The sequence below is a fragment of the Echeneis naucrates genome, chromosome 2, assembly GCF_900963305.1.
Source record: "Echeneis naucrates chromosome 2, fEcheNa1.1, whole genome shotgun sequence".
Lineage (NCBI taxonomy): Eukaryota > Metazoa > Chordata > Actinopteri > Carangiformes > Echeneidae > Echeneis > Echeneis naucrates.
In genome coordinates, this window is record NC_042512.1 from 1,818,997 (window position 1) to 1,833,391 (window position 14,395).

The 14,395-nt window shown below is 40.8% G+C and overlaps 5 non-coding genes across 5 annotated transcripts; all 5 read right to left on the reverse strand.

Annotated features, from left to right (window-relative positions):
• Positions 1-9,838: 9,838 nt before the first annotated feature.
• On the reverse strand, positions 9,839-9,910 carry trnad-guc (transfer RNA aspartic acid (anticodon GUC)). Its single transcript has one exon. It is a non-coding gene; the product is annotated as a tRNA-Asp (tRNA).
• A 473-nt stretch (positions 9,911-10,383) lies between these two features.
• On the reverse strand, positions 10,384-10,457 carry trnan-guu (transfer RNA asparagine (anticodon GUU)). Its single transcript has one exon. It is a non-coding gene; the product is annotated as a tRNA-Asn (tRNA).
• Positions 10,458-11,383: 926 nt separating this feature from the next.
• trnat-cgu (transfer RNA threonine (anticodon CGU)) lies at positions 11,384-11,457 on the reverse strand. The gene has a single exon. It is a non-coding gene; the product is annotated as a tRNA-Thr (tRNA).
• A 766-nt stretch (positions 11,458-12,223) lies between these two features.
• On the reverse strand, positions 12,224-12,296 carry trnaf-gaa (transfer RNA phenylalanine (anticodon GAA)). Its single transcript has one exon. It is a non-coding gene; the product is annotated as a tRNA-Phe (tRNA).
• A 756-nt stretch (positions 12,297-13,052) lies between these two features.
• Positions 13,053-13,126, reverse strand: trnat-cgu (transfer RNA threonine (anticodon CGU)). The gene has a single exon. It is a non-coding gene; the product is annotated as a tRNA-Thr (tRNA).
• Positions 13,127-14,395: the final 1,269 nt, after the last annotated feature.

Genomic DNA, 14,395 nt, shown 5'->3' on the forward strand with positions numbered 1-14,395 from the left:
CAGTATCAGAGCAAAGACTCAGTGTTTCCTGTGAACCTTCAAACTCCTCAGTGAAGCTGTGAGAGGAGAACAGAAACAGATTTCAGAATTAGACAGAAAGACAGAGAGAAAACAGTCAGCCAATCAGATCAGTCAGAGGACTGTTGTGATCATGTGACCATCAAATGAAGCAGATTCCAGCTGAAGAACTCAGAGATGTTCAGATTCTGGTCCTCGTCCATCAAACTGTCAGATCTGAGCTGAGACTGTTTGTTCTCTGATCAGGTTCATCTGTCACAGCTCTGAGATCAGTCTGACTGAAAGCTGCACATCACTGATCTTCTTTCATCACACTGTCACCATGTGGTCTTTCTGCAGACCAGAATCCTGTCTGTCTGTCTGTCTGTCTGTCTGTCTGGCTGTCTGCCTGTCTGTCTGTCTGAGTCTCTCAGTTTAAATGGACCTTCAGTAAATCATCAGTAAAGTGATGAACCTTCATGACTCAGCTCTTTATCTCCACTGTGGACTCAGAGAAATGTGCTGAGTCAGCAGACTTGAGGTCTGTGAGTTTCCAGCTCAGTGTGTTCACTCCAACACGTTAACATGAGCTGAGAGGAAGCAGCTGCTGCACATCTGGACTGAACAGGACTGAAGTCCCTGCAGGTCTTTATGCTGGATCTGCATCACTGACTGACAGCTGATGGACAGAGTCAGGAAACACTGATGGATCTGCTCTCTTCTTCTCTACACAGGTGGAAGTGAAGAGGAAGGTGTGCGTTGACGGAGGATCAGCTGCTTCCTGATGATCCAGATGTTGCAGCAGCAGCTTGTCCAGACTCTGGACCATGTTCCTGGGAGGTGGAGAGGAGAGCTTCATCCAGCAGAGACTGACAGAGGAATCAGAACTGGTCTGAGAACAGAGTCCAGTCCACCATGATCCCAGAGACTCCTCAAGTCCTCCTCTCCTCTCAGCCAGCTCCTCCAAACTCCACCTGGGGTTTAGGTTCAGCTTCTTCTGGACCCTTTGGGCCGCTTTGGGGACATTTCTAGAAGCATTACTCGATAAAAGATGTCATTTTGTTGTGAAACATGTCACTGTCAGTCGGCACAGATTAAACTTTTGAATTGGCCCTTTCTTCCCTTCATAAAATGTAAATATGTTTTTTGAAAAGAATTTTTCTGATCTTGAATATTTTTTTTAATAATTAGACTTTATTTTAATTTCTGAACTTACGTTACACCAAAACATGTAAACATTCACCGATAAACAGTGGTCTATGTCAGGGGGGCGAAAGTAAAAATTAACTGAAATAGAAAATTATAATAAGAGTTAAGAAATATGGAACAGAAAAAACTGTGGCACAAAAAACCTCAACACTTAAAAAAGAAAAAAACAGCAACATATCACCAGATGAAATAATATGTGGCCTGACACATTAAATAACCTCCCTCAGCATCAATTGACTTGGTCTGGGACCGTCTAATCCAATATGCCCTTTCACCTCTGAATCGTTACAATTATATCCCAAGGCAGGTAATCTATCAGAGGCCGCCATATTTCCAAAAAATTATTTTCCTTTTTACTTGGCACTTAGTCTTCCCATAGGAGGGACTCTAAAATTTTCAAATAACTCTTATTTTTATCCACATTTCAGTTGTCAGTTGGAGCGACCTGAAGGATTCAGGACTGAAGGATCTGTGTGGTTTTCTGGAGAGTCCTCACTGTAGACTGGAGACTCTGAGGTCAGACTCATGTTTTATTTCTGCTCTCAGATTAATATGATGTTACAGTTGTGGTGACTCTGACCTGCAGACAGGTTTATATTTATGAGGGAAAATCCTCTTCAGGTTTGAAACATTTAAACTTTTTAAAATTGATTTTCACTCATTTGAAAATGACTTTTTAATTTCACACAGTTTATATTCACAATGTTTTGGGCTGCTTTGGGGACATTTCTACAAGCATTTTGTATAAAAGATAAAATATTTTCTTGTAAAACACATGACTGTCAGTCAGCACTGATTTAAATTGGCCCTTTCTTCCCTACATAAAAATGAAGCCAATTTTTTCAATTTCTTTCTTAATTACAATAGTTCTTATTTTCATCCACATGTGGCAAAAAAAAATGTCAATGAATAACGTGATGCTGAAAGGCAGAACTCGGAGGACACTGCAGCAGTTTATCTTCTGAAAGGACAATTTTTATTTCATTGACTCAATTATTTTTGGGAGACAAAAATAACATCCTGTTTTGAGCCGAATGTCTCTGTATCTTAGTGGATTCTTCTTATTTTGTAATGTGTAACTTTGAAAAGTTCTCTATAAATAAAGTTTAAACAATTGCATGATTGACTGATTGAGTGATTGATTAGTTGATTGGATTATTTATTAATTGATTGATATTGTGATTATTATACAGTCAGTGTGCAGCAGACTCTCAGCTCCGTGTGTGAATGTGCTGCTGCTGAACTGGGACTCATGAGTTCCACTCTGAACCAATGAGTCATGAATCATGAGTCTGACTGTGAACCAGTCTACAGTATGTGCTGTGGGTGAGTGACAGCTCATAGCGGGGAGGGAAAGGGAGTGAAACAGCAAACCAGAGCTGCTGCTTTTCCTCCTTCTTTCTATATGAACATGAGCACCATGATGCACACTGCTGTGTTCTCATATCAAGCTCATGTTCACCTTCTTTCTTTCACAGGGAGAACATGAAAGAAGCTGAAGCTGAACTCAGCCTTCCAACTTTAGTGCTCCGTGTCACAGACTGATCCATTTTCTGACGTTATAGTCCACACCAGGCTGCAGCCTCTCTGTGTGACACTTTGTTCATCATTATTTTCACACTTTAGTTCCTGCTTCTTTTCATTTAGGCTCCATGTAGGCTGTTCGTGATGACTTTGTTTGTGTGTGGCTGTTTTCTTCTGAATGTGGGATCTCTGTCTGAATGAAAGTTTCACAATCACTGCCTCAGACTGCATTCAGAAGGAATTGTTGAAGTCATAGAAGCTGAAGAGTTGATGATCAGAGGCTGACAGCTAAAGGAAGCTAGAATGCACACTGCTCTCTGACAGAGTCGGCCTCCCTCCACATTTAGGAGGCTTTTTCACTTCTTACAACAGCTGACAAAGGGCTCATCTGGGATTTGAACCCCGGACCTGTCACACCCTGAGCCAGAATCATCCTGATTGTTCCTGGAATGGTTTGGTTAGTCAGAGTGTGTCTGTGTGTGTTCTTGTCTCTCTGAGTGGTTGGAAATGAAAATGGAGATCGGTAGAAGCAGATGACTCTGAGGATGAATGAATGTTTCACTGACAACATCACAACTGTTTACTCACCTCAAAACGTGACTGTGTGACGTCACTGGAGATCAAAGGCATTTCCTGTCCTTCATAGCTCTCCCACGCAACAACGAATAATTCTTTCATGTTTGATTTATACGGAAAGGCGCATGTGTACAAAGAAGCATACGATTAATCTCGTGAACGAATGAAGTGAAACATCAACTGTTATTAGAATAATAAGTGCCATTAAATTTAAATAAAAATCAAAACTGTCATTTTCACAGTTTGTTCCTCCCACATACTGAGATGTCTGTTCTGCCTTCTACTTATGAAAATACTTTGTTTAATGTTCATTTAAATACTTTGTTGGATCTGTCTGTCTGTATCATGTCAGAAACTCTGAAACACTGAACTTCTTTAAAACACGCTGGATTTACTGATATGAAAGTGTTATAAAATGCAGGAAGTACTTCTGAACATGCCAGCAAGTATTGAAGGCTGCTGAAGCCTGGAGATTCGTGACGTGGTAACCATAACCATGTAACCATTCAATCGTTAAACAAGCATTGGTGGTTCAGTGGTAGAATTCTCGCCACGCGGGAGGCCCGTGTTCGATTTCCAGCCAATACAGTGTAACTCTTGACCAACATCCAGATGTTAGAAACACAGTGCTGCTTGGAAAATACCCTGATAGACTCCAACACACTGTGACTTTGTGAAACAACCAGTGGAGCCCCCTGGTGGTCAGTAGAAGTGCAGCCCCTCTGAGCTGGTGGCAGACCAAGGCTTCAGTCTGCACACATCTTCCACATGTGATGGCACACACACTGTGTATTGTGGCAACATCCGTCCCCTCAGAGAGAATCTGCTCTTTAACCCTCCTGTCGTTTTCACCCCCCGTCCCTTACTTTAGTGTTCCTGCTCTGTTTTATACGGTGGCCGGTAAGTGCAAAACTAAATTACAAAGTGCCAAACACTTTTACAAAGCGTCACACAAATTTACATGTTGGGAAACATTTTTACATTTTATTAAACAAAATTACATAAGAAAAACACTTTTACCACGGACAAAACAAATTAGCATTTTAGAAAACAAATTTACAAGTTGCGAAACAAATTTCCAAACGACAGAATCTTCCGGAAGGGGAATGTACCAAATGCCGGAAGTGATCCAGAAGAAGATTGACTGTGAGCTCAAAATGTTTGTATCGGTTTGTGCGCCGGGAAAACTTTGCAGGCATAGATTAAATGATGTTTTGGCCGTTTTGTGGAAACAACTTGAGCCAATTTACGCGGTTGTGTTTTCCGTGCGGACGATCTGTAGAATGTTTAACGTTGATGAACGGACCAGACGGAAGGAGCACGCGCACAGGAGACATCTAATAAACAGCCGGAAAATGCTAAACAAGCTAAGTGTAGCATCGCGCTAACTAGCTGAAGCCGCTGTCAGACATGCAGTGAATTAAAGTGCACCATTTCATTTTGCAGCCAATCGTTGTCTTCACAGAATAGCAACGCGTTTAGTTAGTATGCGTTGCTAGTTTTTATTTATTTTTTTTTTGTTTTACGCTTTCAGTTACGCTAAATGCACAATTGTTGCTGATTGTTTTAGCTGCTGCTAACTTTCTGTTTTGATACGGAACTCCGTTCATTCCAGCAGAACAACCATGAACATCATATAAACAATTCATGGAGGACAGAAAGTCAAAGTCAAAAGAACTGTGGGCCGAAAGGAAACAGGTCCAGGTACGTGTGTGGATATATCTGTAAAATATGGAAGTAAATATGTGTGTGTGTGTGTGTGTGTGTGTGTGTGAAATGAATGATATCTTTTTGTTATTTTAGCAGATAAACATGGATTGATGGCGCCACATGGAGCTGATTTAAAAGCTCAGAGAGGGAAAACACTCCCATTATATACAGATCCGGAGGTAGCAGCACCTGATCTACTGAAGCATGATGTGAAGTTTACACGGTGCAAACATCAGCCTGCGGACTCTTAAAAGGATGATTCCTCTCCAAACGCCATCAGGTTGGAACTTCGTGGACCTGGACAACTGTTTGGCTATCGGACGATGTGGCAGGTACTCAGACAAAAGTCCAATCTTCGAGTGAAGAGAGATGATGTGATGAATGAGAGAGCAAGCAGAAGGTTTCTAAGAAGAAGCTGCTACTCAATGGGAGCGAACTGTATGTGGCATGCAGATGGTTCTGATAAACTGGCTCTCTCAGGACGCATGGATGGATTTTTTTCACCTAAAGTGCTGTGGCTCCAATGTGGACCGACAAATAACAAGAAGCCAACAGTGATCGCTGAGAATCTCCTCTCATGAGACTGAGGACTGATTGTGGCACGGAGAATGGCATTATGGCTGCCATTCAGTCTCCCCTACGCCTCCATCATGATGACTGCTGCTCTGGGCCGTCCAGCCACATGTATGGCTCATCCACGAATAAGCAGCGTGTTGAATCCTGGTGGGCCATATTTAGAAGGGGAAGGTAAGTGGCCTTCATGAAGTCATTTTATTATGACGAACCTTTGATTTGATTTTTATCTGTATGTTCTGTCGCAGATTAACTCCTCTAAACATGTATAATAATTGAGGCTGGGACTTTAACGCGTTCATTTCAATTCATTCATTTCAAAGCCTTTAATGAATTAGATTTTTTTAATGGAGTCCCACTTCTACTAATAATATATATTTACTTCCAATTCTATCCATTTCTACAGGTCTCAGTTCTGGATGGAGTTGTTTGCTGGATACTTCAACAGGAGCCATGAGCATCAGTGCCTTCTGAGATGTTGCTATGGTGATGTTGGATGAGTGTGTGAGACTGTGGAACAGTCACAGGATTCACACTTCCAGAACAGCGTCATGTCCAATGAACTGTACTGCTGACCACACAGGTAATATTGGTGATGGATTGATATTTCATGTTTGTTTTATTTATTTATTGCTTAAATGTAAATAAATAATATAAATGCTATTTATTGTATCTAACACAGATTTGGCTCCACAGACTGGATTTGAGATTGAACCAGCTGATTTGGATGCTGTTCCAGAGGCGAGCCTGTCAATAGCTCCATGTGGGGACTCAAACATGCAGGAGGACTTTGACTTTGTTATGGAGCACAAACAACTACAGAAGCCAGAGAACTGGGAGTCTGCAACAGAACTGTACATGAAGCTGAAAGAAACTGCTCAGCTGTGAGTCAGTGACAAAGGGAATTTTCCCTTCCTGCATTATCAAGTGCTTACTCAATGGCGTTTCTGTCCTATTTCTATTTTATTTATTTTTTTAATTAATTAATTTTTTTAATATACATGTCAAGAGCCATGACTGAAAAACATGCAATTTTTCTGTTTTAAAATAGTTTGGAAAAAACTCATAACCAATCTATCACAGATGCAATCAGAAGGAAATATTTGCAATTTTTTTATTGTTTGTAAACATAACATTTGCATTCCCATTGTTTCATTTCTTCAGATGAACAGGTACCAGAATCATTTGGAAACATCACAAGGAAAAGTGAATGACAAACTATGAAATCTGATTTGGAGTGGTGGACAAAGACCACTCAAAGACACAGTCCACCCAGTCGCCCAAAGTTTGACTTTCTTTAAGTCTCCTGTTACTTCCTGATGGACTGAGGTCAGGTTTGAAGAGTCTCAAGTTCCAGACCAGTGAGTGGCTTTTCAGAGTGGCACAGGACAGGGGCCAGCAAAGTAGGCTGTTGCTGCAGTGCAGTCAGAAACTGAAGAGCTGAAAGACCATCTTTGAATCTAAAAAGTGACCACAAACATTGTTTCACATTTAAATGACCTAAAGAAACTTCAATGTTTTCTAAAATGACTATCCACCCAAACATATAGAAATGAGTAAAAATGGTTGTGTGTTGAACATTACTGATTTAAAGAAGAACTCTGTGTCTTGCTTTGCACTTGGCAGGGTAAATGTTTTTGAAAAATAGTTCAAGCAACAAAGCGTATGTCATGTGATATATAAAGTTAATGATCATTAACCATTAGTGTTGTTTACATCTAACCCTGTTCATACCATTTGCATTGTACACCAAGAACTGATGTCCTTCTGGTCCATCAGAAATGGGCCGGTCTTTCAGATGTTTCATCAGAGTTAAAAACTCTCGTCTCGGCCCACCTGTGTCAATTCCTTCTTCCAAAACAGCAGCATCATCTGTGAATTTTACCAGCATGTCACAGGTTTCAGAATATGTTGAACATCTTACAAATGCAAATATCTTTCCCATGTAATCAATAAATTAATATTAAAATTAAGTAAATCACTGTTGTTTTTTTACTTACCCGTAGCAAGTACTCCTGACTGGATTTGTTTCAGGTGGATCCAGATCCTCAGTGTCAGATATTACTATCTGAAAAACAAATGAAAATGTCTGAAACAACACACTGAAAGCAAAGAACATCAGGCTGCCATAATCTGCCTTAATACCTGTCCAGGCTGAGCTGTGGATGAATCTCTGAAACATGATAAAATTGATAAACTGATGAACTTTATGATACAGAGTATAACAGAGCTTTGAGTAACATTTAGAGGTAGAGAGGAACTATAAGATTTATAAATAAGATGATTTTGTTATAAATGATATCACACGTATGATATTTTCTACCACATGTTCATCACAATCACATCGACAACTTACAGACAAATGACTTTTGTAAAAACTAATACCTACCCTTTATCTTCAGGTTTGCGTTTTAGAGAACTGTGTTTTTTTGGTTCAAAAACCTGAGAAGAAAAGCACACAATTGTCAGCAACTTTAAACAGCTTCCATTATTGTTCCCTCACCACATACAGTATATATCAATGGTGAAAGGTTATCAGGGTGTCTGATTGGAATAGTAAATGCCAAATAATCAAGACTTGGTTCTTAGACTTAATGCCTGAAACAAAATGCAAATCCTATCAATAAATAAATGAAAAAAACAAAGTACAAAATGTAGAAATGAACGTACCACAGTGTCAGCTGCATTGAATTCAGCTGTGCTCCTCGATGTGATGACAATTTCCGAATCAGAGTGATGTATCAACCTCTGTAGTAAAAACAAACAACACATTATTAATTATGCTACATCAGAGTAAATAAATATGTAAAAATATTGAATGAAGAGATCCACAAACCTCCTCTAAAGTGTGTTTCTAGGCAAATGAAAAAAGTGCCTTTCCTATTTCCTTTTTATATTCTGCCAGTTTGAATGGACTTTCTGACCCAGGCACATGGAGCACCTCTGAACAGTCTGGATACAAAAGAAGGTCTGCTCCTTCATCCATCTTCTTGTGAAATGTTCTCATTTCTTGGACAGCTTGCTTCAGTAGATCAGGTGCTGCTACCTCCGGATCTGTATATAATGGGAGTGTTTTCCCTCTCTGAGCTTTTAAATCAGCTCCATGTGGCGCCATCAATCCATGTTTATCTGCTAAAATAACAAAAAGATATCATTCATTTCACACACACACATATTGACTTCCATATTTTACAGATATATCCACACACGTACCTGGACCTGTTTCCTTTCGGCCCACAGTTCTTTTGACTTTGACTTTCTGTCCTCCATGAATTGTTTATATGATGTTCATGGTTGTTCTGCTGGAATGAACGGAGTTCCGTCTCAAAACAGAAAGTTAGCCGCAGCTAAAACAATCAGCAACAATTGTGCATTTAGCGTAACTTAAAGCGTAAAACAAAAAAATAAATAAAAACTAGCAACGCATACTAACTAAACGCGTTGCTATTCCGTGAAGACGATTGGCTGCAAAATGAAACGGTGCACTTTAATTCACTGCATGTGTGACAGCGGCTTCAGCTAGTTAGCGCGATGCTACACTTAGCTTGTTTAGCATTTTCCGGCTGTTTATTAGATATCTCCTGTGCGCGTGCTCCTTCCGTCTGGTCCGTTCATCAACGTTAAACATTCTACAGATCGTCCGCACGGAAAACACAACCGCGTAAATTGGCTCAAGTTGTTTCCACAAAACGGCCAAAACATCATTTACTCCATGCTGCCATAAACTTTCACTCCGCAAACTTTTCCCGCCACACAAACCGATACAAACTTTTTGAGTTCACAGTCAAGCGTCTTCTGGATCACTTCCGGCATTTGGTACATTCCCCTTCCGGAAGATTCTGTCGTTTGGAAATTTGTTTCGGGATTTGTAAAAGTTTTCTGCCACTTTTAAATTTGTCTTTGAAAATATAAATTTATTTTGTCTTTGGCAAGAGTGTTTTTATTGTGTAATTTTGTTTAATAAAAGATAAAAATGTTTCCCAACATGTACATTTGTTTCACGCTTTGTAAAAGTGTTTTGCACTTAGTAATTTTGTTTTGCACTTACCAGCCACCGTAGTTTCCGAGTTGCTCTAACTAACTCAGATCTGCTGTTCTGTCTTTACATGAGACAGGCAGGAAGTTGGACTTTCTAAAGCAAAGAGAATCCGGTTGGTTTTCAAAATAAAACTGCTGTCTGCGAGCGGGACGCCGCTGACCAGAGAGAGTTAACTTCTGTCACTGAGCTATTAAAGAAAACACACGTGCTCTCCCCGTCGGGGAATCGAACCCCGGTCTTCCGCGTGACAGGCGGAGATACTGTCCACTATACTAACGAGGAGCTTGAAAGCGAAAAATCATGTGATATAACGTCACTTCCTCCGTGGAAAAACAAAGAGAATAAAGTTATTTCCTCCCAGTTTCTATCCAGAATCATCATCAGCACAGCTTCTGTCAGGAACATCTGTTTGTTGCTGACAACATCTGGATTACAGATGACACATCAGACTGATATTATCTGTGTCATGGTGTTCAGAGATTTCAGCAGCTCACATCCAACACAGAGACTCTGAGCAGGCCCACCTGGTCTTAGACCCAGACCTAAATCCAAACCCAGGAGACAGAGGTTGAGTGAGTCAGTGAGGAAGAAGCTGCTCGTTCTCCTTCAACAGTTTGATCTGACGAAAAGTCACTTCCTCTTTTCAGGAATCAACTTCTACCATCTGTCCACTAGATGGAGATAACTGAGCATCAACTTAAAAACCCTCCGTTCTTCCATGTGTGAACTATAATACCAGTGAATTAAACAAAGACCGTCCCTGGGTGGGCTCGAACCACCAACCTTTCAGTTAACAGCCGAACGCGCTGACCGATTGCGCCACAGAGACATGATGACCAGTTTCTGTTACAGCCTGCTGTTGCAGCTATAATTATCCTAAATGTTGCTCCTTTTGTGTCTCACAGAGATCCTGCCTGTTTGGGAGAGCGTTACATTAAAGATTTAAAGGTCCCTGTTTCAATCCTGGGTTTCAGCAGCTGTTGTGGGTCCTTTTGTTCGCTCCCCCAAATGAGCTATTTCAGCACAGCACACAGTAGAAATGACTTCTCATTATTGCTTCCATAACCTGGAAGTGGAACTAAAGGTGTGTCCCTATCACCGGCCTTGATAATGATAACTGAGCACCAGTGAGTGCTCTCCTCCTCTTAGAGTCCTCACAACAGCACTCAGCTGTGTCATATTTTAAGGCTGTGCAGATTACAGAGATTCTCAAACATGCTGCATCTCTCCCCAAATGGGAAACTTGGTCCATGAAAAAAAAAAAACTAACCGTTGCTGGCAGGATTTGAACCTGCACAGGGAGTTCTAGGTTATCACCTTAACCACTCAGCAACAACACCCACACACAGGAAAGCTCCCGTGACTCAACATTTTCCAGCCTGGATAGTTTCCTCCTCAACTGTTACCAAACTGTTACCTTAACAGGTGAAGGTTCATTCTGATGGAATGAACTGTTTCTACACAAGCTGCATGAATGTGACACAGAGCTCATGTTTAAAGTTTTTTTTCTTCAGTACTCTTATTGTGGATGGAGCTCTGACTGTTGACATAAGTGCAGGTGACCTAAATTCAGCAGCATCATCAATGTCCTCATCTCATCCAAAAGGCTTCATCAGACAGCATATAGCTTCAGGAGCTCAGAAGCTATCTGGTTAGTTAATGCTGCCAGACCATGCAGGGGATGTAGGTCAGTGGTAGAACGTGCAATTCCCATGTATAAGTGTTTTCTATCTACAACATCTTACATTATGAATGAGGCACTGCTGGGATTTGAACCCAGGATCTCCTGTTTACGAGACAGGCGCTTTGACCAGCTAAGCCACAGAACCACTCTGATGTACATCTATATACAGAGGATCTGGTAATGGAAGTGTAATGTGTATACTGCAGCTGAGGTTGATGGTAAAGTGGTTTGTTTTAATGTAGGACTCTGCATCTACCTGAACCCGTTTGACTTCAGATGTGCATTTTCATTTGGACCCCAGGAAGAGTAGCTGCTGCCTCAGTGACAGCTAACGGGGATCCTAACAAGTGATAAACAAAAAACAGACATTTCCAATCGTCATCAAAATGTATTCTTTAATTAAATGTTCCAGAGCTCAGGCTGTTGGTACACAAACAAAGAAAGACATACTTGTGGATTCACAAGATTATATCAGGATCTGACCTTTTCCTGTTCCATCAGTAACCATCAAAGGAGATGCTGATTCTGTGATGTCACAAAGGTTCTAATGACATCACAGAGATAAAAGACTCCTCCCACTTTTTGCTCATGACCTCCACCATAGAGTGCTGACTGCTGCAATCATGCTGCCTTTAATAGAAGTTTAGGAACATTTAATTAAAGAATACATTTTGATTTTAATGATTGGAAAATGGCTGTAGAGTCCTACATTAAAACATCTGAAAAATCCTGCGATCTTCCACGAGAAAATGGCGTCTTTGACAGCCTTTTGGACACACAACCAGTCAGCGTGACACATCCACCCTCACAATATTTCATGGTGTGGTTGAAAGAGGAGGGAGAATATTGGAAATGTCGGTAAAAAAAAAAAAAAAAAAACAGCTTGAACCTCACTCAGGTACCACCTCAGATGCCGAAACCCGGGATTGAACCAGGGACCTTTAGATCTTCAGTCTAACGCTCTCCCAACTGAGCTATTTCGGCTGGATGGCTCCCTTTCTGCTGGATGTTCTGTGACAGTTCTGCTTGTTTTTGCCCATTAACACTGCTCTTTAACCCTCCTGTCGTTTTCACCCGTGGAGGTGATGTTTGAAACTACACAAGGCCACATTCCCGGAAGTAGACCGGAAGAAAGCTACAACGGAGTCCTCTGGGAGTGTGGCCATTTTGTTTACTTGTGTCACTCTGGTTAATGAGTTATTATAGAAAAACGTGTTCTTCCCTGACATGCAATGGTGGTATAGTGGTAAGCATAGCTGCCTTCCAAGCAGTTGACCAGGGTTTGATTCCCGGCCATTGCAGTTTAAGTTTTGTCTTACTTTTGTTTTCCTTCCTGAAAACTAAGTCCTGTTGGCTTTAGTTTTGTCTGAGTTGTACCCTGCTGTTGAGCAGATTGAAATGTGGTCATTGCCCTTTTTTAACAGGAGACAAACTTTGTTAAGAGTCATGATGGTCACTACACTACAGAAACTGCATGCACTCATCCATTTGAAGTGAACGTGAGAGTGTGACGTATCCATTTGTGTCGCGTGGGGCATCAATGAAAGGCAGGAAATGCCTTTGATCTCCAGTGATGTCACACAGTCTCGTTGTGGAGTTATTAGTTGTTGATTCTGCAAAAATGGTCCAGTGCAGTGAAATGGTCCATAGAAGTCTAATATCACCGAAACATGTTAACCAGACAGTGCTCAAGGATTTGAGGTTTAAACCACTAAATTCTCATTATTAACTAAAGCAGCAAGGCACTGCTGGGATTTGAACCCAGGATCTCCTGTTTACGAGACAGGCGCTTTGACCAGCTAAGCCACAGCACCACTCTGATGTACATGTATTTACAGAGGATCTGGTAATGGAAGTGTAATGTGTATACTGCAGCTGAGGTTGATGGGAAAGTGGTTTGTTTTAATGTAGGAGCAAAAGTTGAACAATATGGAGACTTTACTTGGGACGGTTGTCATTGGAAGCTTGTTCACTTTGTGAAGCTTTTAAATGCAGTTTATTTTACTGAGGACAAAGAAAAAGACCAATTCACTTGTTGGGCTGCTGGTAAAACAGGGACAGTCTGAGATTGCTTGGACATCCTGACTGCACAAAAGAGAGACATTTCAGGATGCCTGATCCAACAAACATTTGGCTCCTGGCCCAGTTTGGTTCTTTCTTCTGTCAGCAGAACTCAAAGTTATCTGGCAGGACCATGATTGTCTTTGGAGCTTCATTAACAGAGTGCACTCTACTGTGGAGGTCATGAGAAAAAAGTGGGAGGAGCCTTTGATCTCTTTGATGTCATTAGAACCTTTGTGACAGACCTTTGTGTTTTCTTCCTCTACGATACAGACACAAACTGGCAGTACTGATGCTGAGCTGCTTGAAGTGTCTGTCTTGCCAAATGACTTTTTATGACCTCCATTTTCCAATTTTTCTGCCTCCTCTTTCAACCACACCATGAAATATTGTGAGGTTGAATGCTTCACGCTGACTGCTTGTGTGTCCAAATGGCTTCAAAGACATCTTTTTGCCATTAACTCCTCCAAACCTTTGGACACAGCTTTGAGCTTTCTCACAGGTGACACAGGTGTGCTGTATTCAGGCTCCAGTCTCTTGGCATGGGTTCAAATCCCACCACTGCCAGGTCATCTCTCTCTCTGCCATTATTTAATATGTATTATATTTATAATTTAATAATATACATTATATTATAATATATATATGACATTTACAATATAGAAATAGAATAGAAATACCAGAACGAAAGACAAAGAATTAATCAGTGTCTCTGATTGGAGTGAATCAATAGATTCTGTAATTGAAGTCATCTAACGTCTAAGAAGACATCAATTCCATGACTTGTTGTGTTTGGTAGTTAACACAGCACCAAGAAATAACACTATTAAATTCAAAACTCAAGTAAACGTTGAGGTTGCGTAATTAATTGCGACTTTCACTTTGTGGTGGCAGTTATGGCTCCCACCAAACCTGCTGTTGCCTTTGTCAGTCAGCACTTCCTCAACAAGTAGCACTTAGTGAATTCAACAGCCAAGTCAGTGCTCAGGTAAGCTAAGGTCTTGTGGAGAATGTGGGCATCG